The sequence below is a fragment of the Triturus cristatus genome, chromosome 3_1 (assembly GCF_964204655.1).
Source record: "Triturus cristatus chromosome 3_1, aTriCri1.1, whole genome shotgun sequence".
NCBI classification, from domain to species: Eukaryota; Metazoa; Chordata; class Amphibia; order Caudata; family Salamandridae; genus Triturus; species Triturus cristatus.
Genome location: NC_140583.1, coordinates 1,130,208,777 through 1,130,231,038, shown reverse-complemented (window position 1 = coordinate 1,130,231,038; position 22,262 = coordinate 1,130,208,777).

The window sequence follows — 22,262 nt, the reverse complement described above, 5'->3', positions numbered from 1 at the left end:
CAAGATCCTACAGGGACAGCTCAGATAATGCACAGTTAAATGTGTGTGACAGATAACAAAATAGAGCAGTAACCTCAAAATTATGCATGGCCCTACATGCCCCATTCAGCCATGTACAAGCATGTTGAAGACCTAGATTCACATGTGAACATGTTATTGTTACTTTGGAATGGCAAGGCTGCACTTTGCATGCCAAAGTCCTTGCAATAGCAAAAGTAACAATGCCTGTAAGCACAAACAGTCCACACAGCCTGAAGATCATTATGTACCTTTCTATGAGACCCTGGTGTCTAGACCTAGATACAGCTGAGTTACAGCAGACTGACAGGGAAGACAGTGCCTGCGTAGTGTGTGATAAGGTGGGCCCATTTTCTTGCAATTCTTGAGTGAGCAATGAACATTACCTGGTGGCAAGTCTTTTCATGTTAATGTTATACCAGCACTGACATGAGAAGTATGCATAATGCAACTTGTTGTATTGATCATTGAAGGTGCTACTGGTAATGTACAAAATGTAGGGTGCATTGTGGGACACACATCATGAGGACACTGGTGTAACAGGGTAGACATCATATCTCTTTGGATGTCCTCTGAACGTCATTAAGCAAGAGTAGGTTGCACTGTTTTACACTGTCGAGGATGAGGCCCATCTACTCTACAAGACTTGTGATGCAGGGGACATGTGATTGGGCAAATTTGAGTGTCCACTGGTGTCCCTTGTGTCAGTATTTTTAAATGCATAGCTTGCATACCATGATGTACCCAGGATTGTTTTATCTGTACTCAGCAAGTATTATGCTGGCTGAGTCAGTGAGTCAGAGAGAGTGTTGTGTATTGACGCCTGCTGTAGTACTGAATTGTTGGAAATGGTTGGGTGTGAAGGAGAGGAGGAGGGCAGGGGTTGTATCTGCACAATATCCGGAAAAGTACTGCCTGACCCTAACAGTTTTCCATGGACGATATGGGACATGTTATCTGCTTGACAATGTTGCCATTCATGAGGCAAACATGTGGTGCAGCCTATCATCAACACATATTAGGGAGCACTTTGATGTATTTTGGATTTCCCTGGATGATATTGGGACAGATATTTATGTCAGGCATACTCCTGAATGTGGTGGAGTGTATTGGTGTCCACACTGTACTGTTACTTGAATCATACGTGATAGCTGGCCAGCTTGCACAACACCATTGCATGATGAGATTTTGAACATTGCTTGAGAGATACAACATTGTGTGACATTAACATTTCTTCTTGGGAGGATGCGTGTCTTTGTGTTGAACTGTGCATGCAAATGTGTTGCTATTTAAATTGTTGTAGTTGTGCTGAAGTGCAAACGTACACACATCATACAATTGACATGTGTAAACTTGCAGTCATAATCCAGATCTAGGTAGTGCACCTTCTGGAAGCTATAATGAATCATTTAATGACTGTATGACCACAAACTATGTCTAATCCTGTTGTCATATGTTGCATGTTGTTGGGATGTTATTGCTGTACTGATTGTATTCCCTCTATCACTTCAGTGATGTGTACATATGTTCTTTGTGTTGGGTGTGTGAACACACATCTAGAGTTCTTCGAAGAGGATGTAGCCCATTCTACCACTTCATGGCCATGAGGCAAGCTTGTTGTGGAGCATGTGACATTGACAATTATTGACATCGCCTTAGCAGGTACATGGTCCTACTTACACATTGTTGTGTGCTGCTGTCTAGCAATTTGTCCCATGTCTGGCATGTATGTCATTGTTTGTGCTTATGTGACTATGGCATTGACAGATCATTGTTGTAGAATGATAGATGCACAGTGAATGATGCATGTCATTTGACTATTGATCATTACAATGGCACATGTGTCAGCTTTGAGTTATTCTCAATAAATGTATTGACACACCAGTTATTGTATCTGTACTATCATCCGTATCTTCGTCCTCCATACACAATGGAGGATGCAGTACAGATCTGCAATGTATATTTGATACTGTTGTCACTCCCCTTTATTCCTGTGCCATTGGATTCACACATATGTTTGACTGTACATATTACCATGGTTTCTAGCTATGTGGGCACAGCTACAATGACGCATCAGACATACAGTGTTTGTTGTACTACACTCTTGTATATCATCAGACATGTTTGTGATCTCGGGATGACACATCACACACATATTGATTGTCACTGAGGGACGCAAACACAAGGAGATGATGGACGGAGTGCTAAAACTTTTCAAACACTCACCCCCAGTCACAGATCTGGGTTGAATCCATCATAATTCTTTAGCTCACTTTGCCACCCCAGTTCAGACACAGCTATATGCAAATCAGTCTTGAACCTGTGCCTCATGGGAACAGTCCAGCCCGAACTGCCAAGCCATTTCTTGCCTGGACCGGAAACAAGCATCCTGGGACCGGTTTCGGGCTAACAGCCCTCATCAGCCAGGCTAGCTTGAATCCAGTGGCAAAGTGAGCAAAGGACCCACGTCTGGGCATACCCTGCCAACTAAGGGCAATGAAAGCAAACACAAGTGATGGATGGAGTGCTGAAACTTTTCAAACACTCACCCCCAGTCACAGATCTGGGTTGAATCCATCATCATTCTTTAGCTCACTTTGCCACCCCAGTTCAGACATAGCTATATGCAAATCAGTCTTGAACCTGTGCCTCATGGGAACAGTCCAGCCCGAACTGCCAAGCCATGTCTTGCCTGGACCGGAAACAAGCATCCTGGCTGAAGAGGGGTGAAACCCCGAAACCGATCCTAGGATGCTCGTTTCCAGTCCAGGGAGGACCTGGCCACATTTATTATGAACTGTGCCTAATACTATGGACAAATATTGCTCAGGATATAATATATTTTGTGTTTAATCGTGTGGGCCTTGTCTACATATCTGGTGATGGGCATTACCTATATCCTTGTGAGCATTCTAATATTGTGAAGCATACAATTCACAACACAGCACATTGAATACCCAACCATCCCTTTCTGTTTTATTTTGTACTTTCTGGTTTCTCATGTTGAGTTTCCAACAATTTACCAGCATCACTGAAATTAACCACTGAAATTAACTTGCCTATACTTGACAACCTACACATCACCATGTTGTCATTGTCCGGGTCCTGTGTATTACATCCATGTTATGACTGTCAGGATTTAAAAAAATATATATATATTTTGTGTCCTCATTTATGCGATCTTCATGGTTATGGCAAGCAAGGTCTCCTTCTGTTCGTTAGAAAGGAACCGCCCTTGGATAACGAGGTAAGACCATGCCTTAAGAACCTACAAATTCTTTGAGTTTACCACCACGGGGCCACCATGATGATTCCCTTGAATTTGATTGATCGCGTTAGTTGGAATCATTGGACATCCCTTCCTACCCTACCGCATAGATCATGTCCCAAAGTTCCCAGCACCTCGTACGTTTGCTTTCCCTTCTAGATTTATCCAATTTCCTAAACTTATCGACTGAACAAAGCCAGTCATCCACCTTAGGAGGAGATGGAAGAATCCAGTTTATACACACCTCAAGTCTGGCTAGTAACATTAAAGTAAATAAAAGATGTTTCAGATTTTTTATTAAAACAGTATTAGATTCATTAGTGTCCAAAATGCCAAAAATAACAGTAAAGGCGCTTACCTTAATATTGGTGTTTAGAACCTTATCAACAGTCTTACCAATTGCATTCCAGTAAGCATCGGGAAGGGCGCAGGAGTAAAACATGTGAATTTCATTTGCCTTTATCTTGCCGCATTTGGGACACATTTTCGTCACCTGTTTGTTCATTTTTGTTAGTCTTTCGGGCGTCCAGTAGGACCTGTGCAAAGTAAAAAGATGAATTCTCCTAAGGGGTGCGGAAACAATAATATGCCCTAAAAAGGTGCAGGATACTTGCCAAAGTTGTTGCAAGTCTTGAACCGGAAAGGTATTCTTCCATATGAAGTCTGGTGTGTTAAAATTAACCTCATTCCTCTCAATCAGGTACCAGTACCATTTCGAAATTTCTTTTCGAGTTGGATATTTTTTGTATTTCTTCCTCTAACTTCCCAATGTGATCTGACAATGTCACTTGTTCTTTAGACCAGCTCGCCAACTGGTAATATTTGAACCTTGATATGTCTGTGTTTGTTCTTTCCGCTAAAGTGTCCCAACTTTTTAGAATTCCATTTTCAATAAGATCTCACTATTTCTCTATTCCTGCTCTTTTTATAGGACTTGCTAGGGAGTCTTTCAAACATTTTGGTGTTCCCAGAGAATTCCATATTAGTGCTAGCGGACTGTAATACGGGAACTTCCATATTTTCCTTATCTCGTACCATAGTTTGTACGCTGAATAAGGGTAGGCGGAATTTGCGAAAGTGCTCACTGAGATTTTGTGCTGATTATTAATGCGTTACTGAATTTGACCTTCAACTCGGGCACCTGCTTTATTTATATCTGTAAGTGCTTCCTGTTGAGGTTTAATTTTTGTGACAGGAGCATCGTGCCAGAAGGAATCCTGCCCTGAATATTTATCCAAGAAGATGCCACCGTTTTGTGCAATACCTCTACTCAACTGGAGTACTTTCTACTGGCTAATCAGTAAGTGCTACCTCGGTGGGTAAATGTATAGTGCTTTTCATACACTACAGCTGTGTAAAGGGCCAGAAGAGTTGTTTTCAGCGACCATGTGTGTCTGTAACTTTCGCCACCCCGCCGAAGGGCGCCGGGGTCCCTCGAGTGAGCTGTCCATCATAGTGGGGAAAGGGCAGGAAGACGTTGCACACCACTGGTGTGTGGGCTGGGGCCAAACGGCGGGGCTTCTATGCAGTTCAAATGCCTCTTGTTTATAAAGGGTCAGAGACCGACCAGCGCAGCAGATGAGGAGACAGAACCTCCTGGTGTCAGGAACTACACGGGGATTGCGCTCGAGAAACTCATGGATGCACAGACCTCCATCAAGGATTACAGCAAATTGTTGATGGTAGATATGGGGAGAAAGCACACCTGCCTAGCCTCCACCGTGCTCGCGAATCTTTTGTGCTGATTAATGCGTTACTCAATTTGACCTTCAACTCGGGCACCTGCTTTATTTAAATCTGTAAGTGCTTCCTGAGGTTTAAAATGACAGGAGCATCGTGCCAGAATGAATTCTGCCCTGCATATTTCCGTGCCGCCGCGGATCGCGGAAGTTTCGTCATTTTCGCGTTCCGCGTGCAATGCGAAAATGTCGAAATTTCGCAATTTCCGCGAGCGGAACGGAAATTATACCCACCCTTAACGCTGATCCCAGTACCTTCAGTCTGATTTTTTTTTAATCTTTAGGGTGGCCAAACTTATAGAGACAGTGATCATGTTCAGTTACTACTTTCCAGTAGGCGGAGTAAAATTCATGTGGTCGAAGAAGATTCCTAATATTCTTGAAATGGAAGGCTTTGTAGTACATCATGAGATCTGGGCTAGCTATCCCCTCCTCGATTTTTCTTTTGGCAGAGCTTTTTCAAAGCTATCCTTACTCCTTTGGAGGCCCTGATAAAGGTGTTTATTTCACTCTGAATCTTTTTTATCCAGTGTGATTTAAACTCCAAAGGAATAGCGTTGAATACAAAAGTAAACTTTGGTACGATAGCCATTTTGATAACATTGGCTCTCCCCATGAAAGTAAGAGATAAGCAGCTCCATGATTATAATAGCTTTCTCATCTCCTTGGCTTTTAAGTCCAAATTTACTAGGGCAATTTCATCAATATTTTTTAAACTTCTATCCCCACCTGGCATGGTCGTGTTTCAATGCATGACCTCGGTCTTCTGGTGGTTGATATGATAACCAGAAATGCTCCCAAATTCTGTTAATAAACATGTTATACTTTTAAGGGATTTATTCAAGCTGCTAGTAAAGATCATTAGATCATCGGCATATAATGCCACTTTCAAATTCCATCCCTTGAAATTAAAGGGAATGATTTTATTGGACCTCCTTATCATATTAGCTAAAGGTTCTATTGAGAGATTAAAAAGATGGGGAGAGAGCAGGTGCCTCTTTTGATCTGGAAACCTTTTGATAGGCTACTATTAATAAGTATTTTTCCCACAGGAGCCGAATATATATTAGCTATTACGCTTGAGAAACTTTCCCCTAGACCGTAGTAAAGGATAACCTCCTGCAGAAATGACCAATTCACGCGGTCAAAAGCTTTGGCCGCATCAAAGGTAAGAACCGCAAGAGGGGATTTTTCCTGAGCTGCAATGTAGATTGCTTCAATAAGTTGGTGAGTGAGATCATGCAGCTGTCTCCCTCTTATAAAACCCTTCTGGTCGTCATGGATAAGTTTATTAGAGAGAGACCCAAGTCTTTTTGCTAGAATCTGTGTGAATATTTTGTAGTCGTTATTGAGGAGCAATATGGGCCTGTATGACTCGTAATTAAGGGGGTCTTTGCCAGATTTTAAAATTAAGCTAATAGTCACCTCGTTCCAAGTTTGTGGAATTGGGGAACCTTCTAAATAAATAGTATTGAAGAGATCTGCTAATTTAGAGAATAGGGATTCCTTTAAGACTAAGTAGAGCTTGTTTGGGATTACATTGGGACCAGCCGCCTTTCCTCTTTTCAAACTATTTATCGCCTCCATAACCTCCTCCGTTGTGATAGCTGCAATTAATAATTCGCATGAATCTGCATCCAGCTTAGGAAGTTGTGATCTTTTTAAGTATCGGTCCACTGCCGAGGGTGAAGACGAAATCTTCCTCATACAATTGCCGGAAGAAGTCTACAAAAGCTTCTTCTATGCCTGCCCTAGCTTCTACTTTTACTCCTGCATTGCCCTTGTATATTGCCATGATTTTATTTCTATTGGAGTCTGTTTTGAGCTTCCATGCTAGAAGTCTTCCGCTGTTTTCTCCAAATTCGTAATTTGATAATCAACTGGCCTACCATCTCTTCCTTACCCTTTCCTCCAAGTATAATTCGAAATCCTGTTTCTTTTTTAGTATTTCTCCCTTTACTTTGTTTTGTTCTTCCTCCGTGATTGCAACATCCCACCTCCCCTGTTTCTCTAATATATCAGCCTCAAACTGTGATATTTTAAGCCTTTTCTCTTTGTTACTACTTATTGCTGAACCAATTAAGACCCCTCTCAGCACAGCTTTATAAGCGTCCCAAATTACATTGCTAGGTACTTCTCCGTTAATGTTATCTTTAAAGTAATTTACTGTTGTCTCTCTTATCTTGTCTGTAACTTGATGGTCTAGCAAAAGAGTACGGTCTAATGTCCATCTTTTCTCTCCCTGCATAGAATTATAACCTATATCTAGCTGGACTAACGAGTGGTGTGAGAGGTGAGCGGGTATATGGAACACTTTTTTTTACCTTATTGCTTAAGAGTTTATCAATTAAAAAGAAATCAATTCTTGAAGCATGGCCATATTTATGATTCCTATAAGTAAATCTGTTGCTATGATCCCCTATAGTTTTCCAAATATCAATTAACCCCAAGTCGTCTTTAAATCTGTTCAACCACTCTCTCATTTTAGGGAGGTTCAAAGCTCTACCAGGAGGGTGTCTATCCTTTTGTGGGTCCAGAAAGATGTTAAAGTCACCAACTAATATAATTGGTGTAGACACTGCTATCAACTGCGCGTAGAGGGACTGAAGTGGTGCGGATTCGTCTGTGTTAGGGCCATAGTACCCAACCATCTCCCTGCTCCCGTTACCGGCGAAGGCCATCGAGAAAGTCGTCAACACGCAACTGACCCGCTACCTCGAGGACAACAACATCCTAGACCCATCCCAGTCCGGATTCCGAAGAAACCACAGCACCGAGACAGCCCTCATTGCCGCCACAAGACGACATCAGGATCCAACTTGACAACGCTGAAACATCAGCCCTCATCCTCCTGGACCTGTCAGCCGCCTTCGACATGATCTGCCACCGCACACTAAAGACACGCCTCCAAGAAGCCAGAATCCAAGAGAAAGCCCTGGACTGGACCACATCCTTCATCTCCGGCAGAACCCAGAGCGTCCGCCTTCCCCCCTTCCGCTCTGAAGCCACCGACATCATCTGCGGCGTACCCCAGGGATCATCCCTCAGCCCGACGCTGTTCAACGTCTACATGGCCCCCCTCGCACACGTTGCCCGCCAGCATGACCTCAACATCATCTCCTACGCTGACAACACCCAGCTGATCATCTCCCTCTCCAAACACCCGCACACTGCAAAAACCAACCTCCACGTCGCCGAATGGATGAGGAACAGCCGACTGAAGCTGAACTCGGACAAGACGGAGGTCCTCATCCTCGGAACCACCCCCTCAGCCTGGGACGACTCCTGGTGGCCGACCACGCTGGGAACAGCACCGACACCCACCGACCACACACGCAACCTGGGATTCATCCTCGACTCCTCCCTCTCCATGTCAAAGCAGGTCAACGCCGTCTCCTCCTCCTGCTACAACATCCTCCGCATGCTTTGCAGGATCTACAAGTGGATCCCCATTGAAACAAGAAGAACGGTGACCCAGGCCCTTGTCAGCAGTAGACTGGACTACGGCAACGCACTCTACGCAGGCATTCCGGCCAAGCACCTACGACAAATGCAACGCATTCAAAACGCCTCCGCCCGACTGATCCTCAACGTCCCTCGCCACAGCCACATCACCCCTCATCTGTGAGACCTACACTGGCTCCCCGTCGAAAAGAGGATCACCTTTAAGCTACTCACCAACGCACACAAAGCCCTCCATAACACCAGACCAGCCTACCTCAACGGCCGACTCAGTCTCTACACCCCCACCCGCCAGCTCCGCTCCGCCAGCCTCGCCCTCGCCGCAGTCCCCCGCATCCAACGAACTACCTCCGGTGGCAGATCCTTCTCCTTCCTCGCGGCCAAGACCTGGAACACCCTCTCTACCCACCTACGGCAGACCCAAGACTTACTCACCTTCAGAAGACTCCTCAAGACCTGGCTCTTCGACCAGTAGCGGCACACCTTTCCCCTCAGCGCCTTGAGACCCTCACGGGTAGGTAGTGCGCTTTATAAGTAAATTGATTGATTGATTGATTGAACCATAGAGAAAAGTGTATCTCCCATCTTTATTTTAGCTATGGCCCATCTGCCTCTTGAATCTGCGCTTTCCTCTACTAATGTTAGATTAGATGATTTTTTAATAATAATTGATACACCCTTAATACTACAAGATTGATTTGTGCTGACACTGTTCCCAACCCATTTTTCGCGTTTGATAATTTCAAGCCACTCTTCCTTATGAAGGTGGATTTCTTGCAATATAATTATATCGCTGTTTATTAACTTAAGATATTCAAAGATTTTTTGTGGCCTTCCCCTTGTTCTTAGCCCATTCACGTTCCATGTCATGAATTTTAAATCGCCTATCTAGATAAAAGTTCATTAATGTGCATTTTGCCATGACCTTGTTTGCTATATATTTTGCATATTGGACAAATTCATTTTTTTCCTTTTTTTCCCCAATGCTCCCCACCCAAAGAAAATATATTGTGCTGAAAGAAAATAAAGAAACTTTTACCACTGCCCCCGTCTTGTAGAACCCTCCCCACAGTCATTGGACAAACCTAGTTGCCCTGTTTGAGATCTGCTATCGTGAGAGTTTAATTTAACTATCTTGGCTCTCGCAGTTAGACATTACTTATTACTTTTTGTTTTCATTCTGTCAAGAATTCCTGTCATGCGAGGGGAGGAAAACACGCCCTTATGTAAACAGGAGAGCTGTTACATAACTCAAGGAAAACACGCCCTTATGTAAACAGGAGAGCTGTTACATAACTCAAGGAAAACACGCCCTTATGTAAACAGGAGAGCTGTTACATAACTCAAGGAAAACACGCCCTTATGTAAACAGGAGAGCTGTTACATAACTCAAGGAAAACACGCCCTATAAAGGGAGGAACCGGGAGGTACAACGCTGTCGGATATTGTGTTTACACTGACGTACCTGCTTAGTGAAGAGCAGTGTTCCGGAGTGGTGCTCCAGTAAGGCAAGAACGGAGGTAGGTCGAGTCGTTACTCCCTGGGCCGTGTCTTGCCCCATCGTCACCTGTGAAGGACCCGGAAGCTCTACCGGATAACCATTGAGCTTCGCTTTTTGACACGGCTGAGTCAAAGCGCAGTGGCGCTTTTGCTGGTTGGAGTCGTAACTCCCAGCCCGACCAGAGATACAGGGACTGCCAGCTGTAACGCACACCAGGAGGTGTTTGCCGCGTTACAGACTCGGAAGTCCACGGGATCGATCGAGCGGCTGCTCTCGGTTCAGTCTTCTTTGCTTGTGATTGGGGTATCGGTGACGCATCACCAGGAGGTGACTCCGCGTCCCGGTGCAGTCTGAGGAAGAGGTTGAGCGGCTGCTCCCTTCAGGTAGAGACCCCGGCTGGGTGTTTCCCTGACTCCTCGATTCTCCCCAACACTCTTCGTGCCCCTCACAGCCTACCGATTGGCATTGTCGGCCATTTCATTTCTGCCCTCTGTTGGCATACGCCGGGATCGGCGTATATGCAGAGGACGGTTAGGACCATCCGTGCTGTGGGCTGGTAACGTACTTAGCCTGGAGGATTCCAGTGACTATAACCTTTGTTTATTCCTTGTATTATTTTTGCCTTCATTAAAATAACTAAACCTTCACAAGTGGTTGCGTTCTCATTATCGTGTCTGTTAAACGATCCTGAGACGTTCAGGGCATTACACATTCGCTCTAGACGCAATTCCACTTCTATCCGCAAGAGGGCTGGAAATTTCATTTGAACAGTTGCCGCTTCAGCCCTCAAATCTTGCATGTAGTTTCCTAGGGCCCACTGTCTCTCTGCCATTGCCTTGGAGATGTCGGAGCGAATTTTATAGTTGAAACCATCTTTTAAGAGAGTGTCTGATTTCAAGGACTTATTCAAGATACTTTCCTTTACGGTGTAGGATTTAAAATTTACAAGCAATCTCCTCGGGTTTTTCCTAACTTTATTTAGTCTAAAAGGGTGCCTATGAACCCTTTCTATGTCTTCATCTAAGATTTTTTCTTCCAATTCAGGGGTGAAATCTTTTAGCAAGTTAACTATGACGCTCCTTATGTTCTGTCCTTCCTGACCTTCCGGGATGTTCAACACTCGTAGATTATTCCTCCTTGAGTTGTTTTCCAAGGTCTCCACTTTATCCCTGAGTTCTTTTTCGGTTAATCTCAGCTTTTCAATATCTTTTTAGGCAGAGTTTCACGTCCTCTCTGGTCTGCTCCAATGCGTTCTCAACAGCTAATGCATTGACCTTGGACTCCAAGGCTTCATACGTAGCCTGAATTTTTTCTTGGTTTTTCTCTGACTTTGCAAAGCTAAGTTTCATTTCCTTGAAAAGTGAGCCCCCCAAATTTCTGATCTCAGCCAGCACGGGTGCTTCTGATCTCTGATCCTTATTCTTCATGATCTGTTGCAGGTTATTCTCTTTTTTCCTGTGCTTTATCAGTTTCTATGGCAATCTCACTCTTGTCTCCTGGGTCCTTTGACATAAGAACTTGAAACCTATTAGGAGATTCCATTATTGTTAGAGTTGGAGAGGACATTATCGGATGATTAGCAAGAGACCCTCCAGTGATACTCTCCAATTGATATGACCCAGTGTTGGCTTCTCTTGCACCTTGCAAAAGGAGCGGAGGGAAGGAGTCACTTTCAAGTTAAATCCTTTCTTTAACTGCTCTTGTTTAGCTGTTTTTACAACTCTGGTTGAAACTACCGCTGTTGCGCCTCCTTTAGCACTCTGACCGCCTTGTTTCCTATTAATGTGTTTTTCTGTGTCACCTTCCTGTAATTTAGTCAGCTTCTTGTCTTTCTCCTGTTCTCTGCCCCTGTTTCTACTAAGGGACTATCATCACCGCTTGTGGGTGCCAGGTCCAAATTCAGAAGCTTGTTTCTTAATCCTTAACAGGTTTCTGTAGAATCAGTGACACTGTCTTTAATGTCTTTAATGTCTTCCTCCTCATAAGGTATTGGAACTGTCTTGTCCTGTCTAGAAAGCGTTTGTGCGGAAAGAACGGAAGGATTCGGTATGTCTCCTTGCAGCAGAGCCACAGAGTTTGTACTTGAGGTGGAAAGACCCCTTTGTTTGCCTCTTCCTTTCTTCTTAACAGAATTCATGCAGACAATGGCTTTTACTTTTGCGCTGTCTTCGGTTTGGAAATTAGTTTAAACGTCCACATTAACTTCCTTACTCACTTTCTTTGTCATTAACATTTCCCCTGCAATCCTGACGGCCGTTATTATTAAACCCTGAGACCCCCGGAGTTTTCTGTATACTACGAGAGGACTGGCATAGAGAGCCCTTAAAACTTACTCTTAGTGTGGCCCCCCCGTCGATGCTGGAATTCCACGGCAGTGACCTCCCAGAGGCTTCCTGCTTTCCCCAGCGCTCCCGAGCTGCTGAAATGCCGATTCCTGCCAGGACACGCCTCCACCTCTAGCTCCGACCTCCAACTCTGCCTCGGTGCCGTCTACGTGTTGACGAACCTCGGGCGCAGCCACCGCTCAAAGCACCACCATAAGAGTTTTCCGGTCTGTCTCACTTCTGTGGCCCCCAGAGTTTGCTCATAAACCCAGTAAGGGTGCCTCAAATCCGCTGAAAACTTTTCACATTCAAAACTGCCTGCAAGAGCCGGTTGCGTCTTTGCTCGTTCTCACGTTTCTGGAGCTCGCGACCTAGGCTCCAAGCCGGCTGCCATGTTCTCCTTCAGTTGTGACTGTCAGGATGTATGGGTCACTAAAAAAGGAAATTATATACTTTCTCTACAGGCCGGTTGCACAAACATAACGTCTCCTGTTCACATATTGTAGAGGGTGCAACATTGGCATATGTGTCTGATTAAGCATCCACCTTAAATTTTTGATGACTACGATGTTAGAACATCACAGAGGTACCTCATTGGGAGTGATTGTGCTGAGGATAGCTGAGAGTGAACATTCTTCCTTGCTAAACGTTGAACTCATTGTGGGCTCTTTAACATCCACCTTGCCCCCAAGGTGGGTCAGTGACTAAGTGACAGTGGCACTGCTACCTGGTGCACTTGGCTTACTGGGTCATGTAAAGACAACATACATATGCATTGATGTCCTTGTGCATGAGTTGACTTAGACTCTTCATGTATACATGTTGAGGTAATACACATCAATTTTGCCCTGTGTGTGTCTGTTCCCAATCAACACAGATTATAATTTCTGATTTTGTGCATCAGGTTGCTAAAACTCACAAGGGGAGATATTTGGATGCCCAACATGTGGTGAGAATGTGATTTGGGTAGTTTGTATGCTCTTCTTATGCATGCTCCATTCTGCAACAACACAGACTGATGCTTAAACAACTTTGGTGATCATTTGTGTGCAGTTGGTTCTCCCTTCGTGCAGCACTACTTGTAGAACCATGATGCAGGTACACCTCTGCATGGTGCATGGCTGAATGTGTTTTAGGCACCAATTTCTAAGAATTGAAGTAATATGAAGGTTGGGTAAATTTAGTACTTAGAAAATTGCAAGTTTGCTCATGATGTATTAAAAGGTTTACATGTCTCAAACCCGGAAAAGTTTTAGAAACCTTCACTGGCTGGCAAAATATCTTAGACAAATTATTTTGCGATGAAGACAATTTCTACAAAAAACTGAAAGAATTCTCTCTGTAAATCTGAAATGTATTGAGATTTGTTCTGCAAAGTTTATTTTGCAGACTGTTTTGCAACGTAACCTGTGCAACCTTTACAAGGTTTGCAAACTTTGCACAGTGTTGAGAAAAGCTTGATGAAGTTTGTAGAGAAACAGTTATGAAGTGGATTAGCTCAATTTAAACTCCATCCTTTATATGTTATAATTGTACAATGTTGCATTTATTTTGACATTATATTTACTGTGTGCCTTTAATAATATTAATGTGTGTGAATGTTTAAATGCATTAGTGAAATGTAACAATTGAGAAATTGAAGCTTTATAAACCTATTCTGTTTAAATATGAATATGTATTTGTGTTTGAATTTAAGCTTTAAGTCACATTTGTATATATTCTGAAAGTCATATTTGGAAGTCTAATCATGTATGCTTTAACTCATGTTTGCATGTGTTCTTGATTTAGACGTGTGCAAGTATCACCACATGTATTTGAAGTGCCCTTTTAAATGTTTAGTTAAAGTTAGCCTCACTATAGGACTTAATTTAGAAATATATTTTGATTGATTATCGTGGTCTTTCTTTTTCAGGTGCGTTCTCATGATTTCATTAGCTAGAGAAAAGGAGTATTGCTGTATGTTTTAGCTTATTCATAGTAAGGCCTGAGAAGAGAAATCTTGGCAAGAAATGGGTTAAGACCTAATGAGCAGATGAAGCCTCCTATTCATCGCATCTCGAGAACGTGGAATGTTCAAGGTTGCAGTGCCTGCCCAAGTTCTGTGGCATGGGATCGTTTGGTAAAGTTGCAAATTCACAACACACAAAGTAAAATGATTTGATAACTGTAGGGTGGGAAGAGATACGATTGTTGTTGACGTTTTATTGGTTTTAATTAGTGTTCTCTTTTAGAGCAGATTCCCTTCGGCTTTATGGGTTACATGCCTCTCTGCTTACTTTATTCTTTCAAGTGTGAAGCTTCATGCTTAATGCTTATTCCAATTTTGAAAGACTTCTACTGGAGCGTTTACTATGCTGACACCTTCTTCACTTCTGAATGTTCCTGAGACCCTATTTTACAAACCATCCATATTTTAAACTTAGATCCTTGATTAGATGACTTTAGAACTAATTCATTTTTAGGAGATAGAATCTTTATTTTTAATAAACACCTATTCCTTTTTCTTAGTTTTTGTATTGCTGTGGCTGTGACTATTTCATATCTTATTCTACTGAGACTGAACCTATTGTGATATTTCAGCTTGCCAACTGTAATCCTATATCTTTTTCATATTCTCTTGATATGCATGTATATTGGTCTGATTATTATTTGGCAATGAACTGCTTCATTTACTGATCTTTTGTCCTTATTGTGCAGCCAAATGTGCATCATAAAAGTTGAATTGTTTTATTATTACTAACTCCAACGGTGTCTCAGTCAACTTAAAAAGGTCCATCAGATAAGAGATTGTAAATCATGCACTTGCGTGATCTCAGACATTTCTCACACCTTAGGTAACAGTCGTTTCAGAACTCACAAATATGATCCTCAATTTTTCCCTAGTCTTGAATTGTGCCTTGCAAAGTGAAGTAGAAGAATAGGTGACTTTAATATTTGATTTTGTCAAGTGCATGATGTAAGGGTCATTTCTTCACCTCTGAGGCAAGAGTGAAACGTTACAAAGAGCACATTGTCTGCCTCGGGTGTGATGCAGATTAATAAGAGTATGCCCTTTGGAAAATAGCGCCTGACAGTGCTTGGAGATGAGGAAGCAGGTTTTCCATATCTCTGTCTTCGGATGTAATCATTAAATAACCCCTGCCACTTGTGGTATGGATCTTTGTTTATTGAAAAGGAGAAGTATGGCTTAGTTATCTACATAGCAATAAATCATTAAAGAATTTTAGCACAATTTATAAAGAGAATTAGTGTGAGTTAAAGGGTTTTATTTTCATGTCTTTTGTCGGTCAGTCAGTCATACACATTTTATTTTGTGAAACCCATAAAAGTCCACAATATAATACAATAAATGTACAGTTGTAAAATGCAACTCGATATGGGGGGAAAATACCCATAAAATCTATTAAAAACAGCAATTTGTGCAAAAATTGCATATGAATGATCACATACAATTGAAAGGTTGATACAGTGTACAACGTTTTTAAAAAGGCACATATTAATGTGTCCTAAAGATAATCAATAATAATACCATGATCCTTTAGTGGCAGTTCTTCTTTTTGTCACATCAAACCCTAGAATTTTGCTACTGCATAAGATATAATGAGGAGAAGTCCATTCCTAGTGATCTTAGAGACATACGATGGCTGGAAGTGCCCAGTTCCATACACACGGGTGCCAGTCATGCAGAACAAGGCTGGGCATATGCAAGCAAAAAGCCCATTTGGCACAGACTCAGCTCGGTCTGTGCAAAAAGAACAAGATACCAGACCAAATCTAACCCATATTGTGGCAAAATACCTCAAGGGGAGCATCAATACTCTAAATTGGTGGTACAATTTCCTATCTGACAGGACTGTAATTAGATCCCAGTAATTCTCTAACCCATGACCAGATTTAAAATTCAAAAAGACCCTGTTAGAGAAGTGCCAGAAGCCTTTTGCTCCTCCTTGTATAATGTAAATGCCCAATACTGTTTTTTCAATGCTCCTTTAGATGGTGTTGGGGCTACAGTGGGATATTGCCACAATTCACCAAACCCCAAAGAAACTAGTGATTGTTAATCAAGCTCAGCCAAGTGATTTTGTTAAATCTGTCAACCTTGAAGATGTCTTGGAAGGCATCTGCGTACTGTACCAACTCTAATGTAGCCCATAGTCTTTGCCAGTATAGCAATGGGTGTAGATATGCTTTGAGGGCTACCTTCTTAACCCCCATGTCCAAAAATAAAGAATACAACAATGAGCTGGGAGGAAGGGAGGCTATTGATCTTAAGCATGTATTGTCTGATTACTCTAAGACAATTACGTCACTGAAGCCCCACAGCTAAGCACCATAAAGCACATCACCAAGGGCTTTGAACTCATAAACCTGGAGGATTGTTGCTATTGGTTTCGTAAAGGAGGCCTGATGTTAGTTTAAGATTGCACCAGTGATCTCCATGTGCTTCAAGCAAGCCCTGTCTTCCAAAAGATTAAAGCAAATCAAAAGATGTGATCTATTTTAGAGGTTCGGACTTTAATCCCTGCTTGTAGTGTGCTCAGGTTATCATTTTCTGCTATCCAAAGTTGGATTTTAGCCAAGATCATGCAGCAAACTTTTTGAATACTGTTAATGAGGCTGATGGGCCTATAATTGACAGGTAGAGATGCATCGTCCTGTTTGTATACCAGAATCACCTCTGCACCCTGCCACTATTCTGGAATGGAAGGACTCAGCGCAATCACATTAGATAGGGCTAAATTACAATCAGCTCAGACTTCAATATCATATGGAAATATATCTACAGGTAAGGTCATCTGGGCCTGGAGCCCATCCTCTTGCAAAGGTTGACAAGGACTCTATTATGTTCTCTCTAATAAACGGCAGGGTATTACAATTCTGTTGGCTACTATACATCAAGGACCCCTCCTCCATGGCAACTACCTTCTCATGGTAAAGAGCTGTGAAGTTAATTAACCATTCAGAGGATGGCACATGATTTTGTGGCTCAAATCCCTGGGAGTTCGCGACACTGCCCACTAACTTCCAGAAGCTCAAATAATCCTTGGATGAACACACATCTGCTACCATTGGGACGCATATATGGTTGGATCTGAACATGTCTCCTGAATTTAGGACCTAGGTGTCTATAAGAATAACAAAATGGTGCTATGGTGATGTGTCCAGGCTGAGCTATGTCAGTGTTAGCTTGGTGAAAGACTTCCCTTTCTAAGTGCCTGAGAACGTTTATAATAATGTAATTACCTTAGAGTAGGCTTGGGGATGGCCATATACCCCCATCTCTCCACACAAAAATAATTTCCTCCTGGAGGGTATGTCAACTACCCACTTTGCTATAGATCCAATGGACCACCTTATTTTTTAGTTCAAGGGTAGACTTGGGACATTGGTTAGGATAGCAACATAGGAACAGGAAGCGGGGGGTGAGTTTATCAGAGAGAGGGGATGACCTTGATTATTATTCCCGGTCACCGCAAGGGATGAACTGGTTTTTTCGATCTCTCATGGTTGGGGCAGCCATAGTTTTCCTACACAGAAGGAGTAGCAATAGGGGCAGGCTCATTTGCATCTGTGTACTCTCCCCTGGTATAATCTTTACTAGGGCTAATCCCACTTTCAGCTCTGCCCATGGATCTTGAGACATTGGGCTAACACCTGCACTAGTCCAAGCCTTGGAGATATCAGTGTGATGTTCCTCCCCACACTTACTGACTTTCCCCAAGACATCCTCAAGTGCAGTAAGACGGCAATAGAATGTGCAAAGTTTAAGATCAAGTAATTCACTCAACAGCCCACTAATGTTATCCCAAATAGAGCTGTCAGAGCTCAAGGAGTTAGCTATTCTGGACAGTTGTTGAACGCTTATAACATGGAGTTTACTTGATACTTTTAGAACCTCCTTTCTATGCTTAGTTAAGGGACCAGAATCGGAAGAGGATCTAATCCGTATTCAACTTGTAAGGACTCTGTCATCACTTGGTCTTTCGACCTTTTTCACGGTGTCCCCATTCACCATAATATGAGTACAATCGCTGGGTTGAGCATGATGTGTGTTTCCTGTATGGCCATTGTAATTTTTCCTATGTTAGCCTAATTCTGCACATTGTAGGCTGCTTTTACTTTACACACATTACATCATATTATGCTTGTTTTGTGCCACATTGCATTTTCACACAGTCAGCACATGTTTTTGTATTTTGTTCTTTTCCTGGGATTTAGTCGGAACAGCCTAGGCAAGGGCAAACAACATTGCTCCTTGTTTTTCTCAGTTGTCAGTCACTAGCATCTAGACATAATAAGAGAAACGCAGCTTCTGTTTTTGTACACACTTATTTTGTCATATAACCCGAGACGTGTTGTTTTAAAAGCACAGAGCGGAGATTTGCAGACAGAGCAAAGGTCTTAAATTTAGAGGGCCGCCTCAGCTAGGATGTAGAGATCTATAATATATTGTCTATCTATGTAAGAATGATCAGCACACACTTAAAATTGTGTCAATTACAAATTCATTCATTTCGCATAGTGCACACATTCCATTCAGGTTTTTTGTTCCTTAAAAGATTTCTTTACTCACATCTTCATATTTTCCAATAAATCTTTTTTTCCAAGAACCCAACACATTTCGCCTCAAAAGCCACTTCTCCAGGGCTACAAAAATACAAATAATACAAAAGTATTAAAATCAATTTACAAGAAAATCATTACAGCACAAATTGCTGTTTGTCACAAATGTTCCAAAGCTGATACCTATAAACAAGTCATTTTACAGTTCAGAATTTCTAGTCATACATGGAGTACAATCGCAGTACACACCTTATCATTTTCATCATTTACATTTTTTTATTTTTGTTGGAATTTTTAAAATACAACTAAGAAAAAATGCATCCCCAACCCCACAAAATAGGTGAGAGTTCTAAACTATTTACATCTTATGCCCTATGTATAATAAATAATACAACAACAAAAAAACACAAGGGGACTAGACCAAACATTCATTATGTCAGTGCAAAATTTCAAGAAAATTGCATCCTAAAGTGCACTATGCATAAGCAGCTATAATTTAAATGCCTGAAGCCTCAGTTCATTCTTTCCAAATACTGAACCTAAATTATGTTGGGTGGGTTAATCTCTCCCAATCGCATATCAAACAAATCAGTCAAAAGTGCCAAAAACCTCAGCCCTTTTTCCGGGACGTATGCCTCTCCTTACACATACAGCCCTTTCCTGATTATGCACAGCTAACAACCGGGACAGACATTGATGAAAAATGGGAAACAGCCTTTACAACGCGGTAATTATATTGCGTTTCCTTTACAACGCTTTTGTTACAACGACCGCTATGTTACAATGCGATGCCTTTACATCGCAAGTCATTAGATTGACTTGCTCTAGATGGTGCTCCAACCTAAGGAATAGAATAATTTACTATTCCAACACCTTCCCTATTGTTGCGCAGGCTGGAGTTGAAATAGAAGAATTATACTATTCCTAAGTCCAACACGCCCCCTACAGCAAGTCGATCTAATGACTTGCGTTGTAAAGGTATCGCATTCTAACAACGGCGTTGTAAAGGAACGCGATGTAATAGCATGCATTGTAACATGCTATATTCATGAAAAACAAGTGGTTTAGGGTCCAGCCATGTGGAGACAATGCATAACTGGTAAATGGTCATTGCTACAAATGGGAGAGATCTTCTTTTTCTATACACCTCCCCTTCTTGTACACCTAGCAGGATTAGCGAGGGAGTAAGAGCTACCTGTAATTTAAGATTATGACTAAAAATATGTAATTATCTCATCTTTTATGATCTCCAACTCTCCACATGTTGCAAACATATGTTCAATATCAGTCCCAAACAGATGGCAAGGAGGACACCAAGACCCTTTATCACTCCCACACTTAGAAAGCCTACAAGGCTTATAATACAAACTAAAGCTGGTCTTATAATATCACACTTATAGGTTTGAAGATAAAAGAACCAATTGCGCAAGCGAGAGGGAAGTTAAAAAATTGAGCCAGGTATAGCCAATTTCTCCTACCACCTCAGTGATTGTTTATCCAAATCAAATCAAATAATATTTATTTTCGATCATTTAGATCATCAAAGATATAAATACATAGCAATTTTAAAATTGTAAAATTTTCGTTATTTTTGCATTTACATGTAAACAATGGCTTTCGAAAATTTCATAATACAACCATTAAAAGAATGAAAAAGTATTCTAAAATCTTTTGGCATTATACAACCCCCCCCTCTTTTAAAAGGCGGATTTGAACATGCCACATAGCCATTAAGTACTTTGCCACTGCAAAAACAATCGGAGGTGACAGATCGGTTTTTAGAATTCTGAACGCAGGCAAATATTTCCTGAATCCCATGTTTTTAAGAATGGGTACGAGCCAATACTTCCTCGCTCTTTGGTAGGCTTTACAAAAAAGGGCCACATGTAAATCACTTTCCTGTGGATATGCACAGGCTGGGCATTGCTCTGTTGTTGGGGGCTGGGACCAAGATCTGGTAAAGGCCCTCAGAGGTAGAGAACCATATCTCCACTGCGAATAGAGCTTTCTTGCCATCACAGGAGCCATACCATCCAAAACACTTTCCATTAGGTAAGAATCTTTCAATTGTATGAATGTATTAGACAATGAACCGACCCGCATACTGTCTAAAGCAGTGGTCAGCTTTGACTGGTGGTAGAGTTGTGAAAGTACCTTTCGAGGGGTCCTCCTGCTTGAGTTTACAGGGTCGGTCCATAGATCCACTAGACCTAAACTCTCACATGATCTTTTTATATATCTTAACCATGGGATGTTACTGATGTTTGGTAAGGTTAGGAAGTCCTGCAGCTCGCTTCTGTAGTCACTAAGTTCCTGGCTACTCCAAAGTCGTTGCCAGAAGGTTAAAGGTTTTAAACCAAGTTCCTCGGAGATTGGCCTGAGGCCTAGGTCCAATCTCAGAGGAAGCAACGGCATACTCGGGGGGAGAGCCACCAACTGCCTGAGAAATTTGTTCTCTGTGCTTGTTAGGTTTTTAACAGGAGTATGACCCCATAGTTCACCCCCATATGTAACTGAGCCCCGAGCTTGGGATTTATAAATCTGTATCAAGGGGCCCAGCGGACGATATATAGATTTGCCCACCATTCTAATGATACCGCCCACTTTCTGTGATAGTTTCATATTTGCCTTGATCATATGTGTCCCCCATGTCATTTTCTCATTCAGGGTTACCCCCAAATATTCGAATGTGGAAATCATCTTTCAGTGATGAATTAAAAAAAAAATTAAACCAATTGAACGCGCTTTATTACTCATAGGCAGATCCATCAGGTAAAAACTGAGAAAACCCAAAAGATTCCTTCCCTTACTATGCAAAAAATCCTGTACCTGAAGAGACTTTAAAAAGTCCAGCTGTCCAATATTGAATTCATTTTTAAATTTTTCAAAAGAAACAATACCGGAAAGGGAAAAAAAGTGCCCCCAACTACTCAACTCAACCCTCTTTCAACAAGAGAAATATTGATCCAGGAAAATCTCTGGTAAAATCCTGTTATTCCAGATGGGTGTACAGAAGCTAAATCGGCCAATCCCCAACATCCTACAAACAACCAACCGTACCTTAAAAACACCCTGGACGGTCTTAAAGCATACTCTGTAAACCTACTCTGAACTCCAGTTGCCTCCAAACACAGCCCAATGCATCGGGTCCTAATAACATTTCAAAGGGAGTGAGGATTCAGGCCACATAATCCAACACCAAACTCTCCTGCAGCAACATAAGACTGTATTGAAAAGTAGTGGCCGAATATTACAATTTAAGATTAGGCAGAGCCCACCCACCTCTCTCCCGTGGTAAGGTAAGACATTTTAAAGCTCTTCTAGGCATAGCACATTCCCAAACAAACAGAGAAATAATCTCCTCTAATTTCTAAAGCCGTTGGTTG